At 40.0% G+C, this 1,484-nt stretch overlaps 1 pseudogene; it reads right to left on the bottom strand.

The window, feature by feature from the left end:
* Nucleotides 1-296: 296 nt before the first annotated feature.
* LOC102823082 lies at nt 297-1,427 on the bottom strand (annotated as a pseudogene).
* Between the last annotated feature and the right edge of the window lie 57 nt (nt 1,428-1,484).

Raw genomic sequence — 1,484 nt, 5'->3', positions numbered from 1 at the left:
CCTAACAACAACAACAACACGGGTTATTTTACTTTGGATACTTCTACATCTGGATTGAGTTCTGGGTGGTGTTGCTCTGTATGTTAGTCTCAGACTGTTGTCTGCTGTTGTTGATTCTCAGTCTAAAGAACACCTGTTTGCATTTTTTGGGGAAAGTTTTGGTTTGATTATTACAAATTACCTTATTTCTGTCAACCTGGAAATGTTCTAATCTCATCCTTTTTTTTTGGCTTGGTCAGTAAGTTTATTGTCATTCTCTGGAACAATCTCATAGAAAATTGTGGTTTGGTTTAGCTCTAAGCAATCTGCTTCTGAGCTCTGAGAAAGCTTGTCTTCTTCTGAGATACCTAATCTTTCTTCTGGGCAAGAGACATTTTGGAAGGATTCCACCTCTTCTTTTTCACATCTTTCTTAGGCTTCTTCTCATAAACAGGATTCTCTCATGTAGCAGTATGTGCGTTCTTCTTCTTTTTTTTTTTCTTTTATCTATATCATCTCATTTAATATTCATAACATGATAAAAATCATATTTGTAAAATAAGTGATTGAGACCTAGAGACCAAACATTTTGCCTAGAGTCATGAAACTGGATTGAAACCCAGCAATACCTAATTTCAAAGGCCATATTTATTACATTAATTATCCCTACCTCTGGCCATTTATAGAGTTCTCCTACTGACCCTTTCAGAAAAAAAACCAAAAAAACAACTGCTTTATTGTGAATTATATGATAGTTTACATGGGAGAACATTAGCTTGACATTTATCCTATTATATATCGTTTCACTGCCATGGTTACAATCTCCTCCATGCATCAACTACCAACCAAAGGGTACACTCCACAAGCCTGCCCCCTGGTCATCAGCAACCAGCCCCTCTCTCCCTCTGGGTCTAGAGTTCCTAGCTGCTCAATCTCTCCACGTCATCGTCTCTGCCATCATCTCTGGTGTCACTATTTCTCTGGGTAGGGGCCTGCACTCTGCTCTTCTCCTTTGATGGTCCCAGGGGCCTCCGTTCTTGGACTTCAAAGTCAGCCACTACCCTCCTTTTAGTATGTGCTTTCTTATACATCTCCTCCATCATGTCTGGAGTTATATTGTTCTTTATGTATTGAGAGAACTGTTTCTTGTAAGCATCTTCATCTACTTCTATTAGGTAACACATATAATCTGCGACGTTCTGACCCATGATGTGTTTCCAATGTACTTATGCATTGAATTCTTGTTCAGGGAATCGCTTGGTACTGTCAGGGATAGACAAGCCTACATCCACAGTGCCTTTCAGAACCCCCAAAACTTTATTTCCTATGGTAGTTCTGGCAAGGCCTGCCTCCAAACAGCAGGTGAAAATACCAGGTTGACCACCAATGCTGGCTACATTGTATTCATTTCTAGTTACCTCCACTTTGCCTTCATAGATTTTGTCCATACTTGTAGAGCAGAAATTGTCAGGTCAACTTTCACTCCCTACTTTGGGAGGGGAGGG

Source organism: Chrysochloris asiatica, unplaced genomic scaffold, assembly GCF_000296735.1.
Source record: "Chrysochloris asiatica unplaced genomic scaffold, ChrAsi1.0 scaffold01595, whole genome shotgun sequence".
NCBI classification, from domain to species: Eukaryota; Metazoa; Chordata; class Mammalia; order Afrosoricida; family Chrysochloridae; genus Chrysochloris; species Chrysochloris asiatica.
Note: the sequence above shows the minus strand (reverse complement) of the source record. Positions and strands in the feature narration are given on the sequence as shown.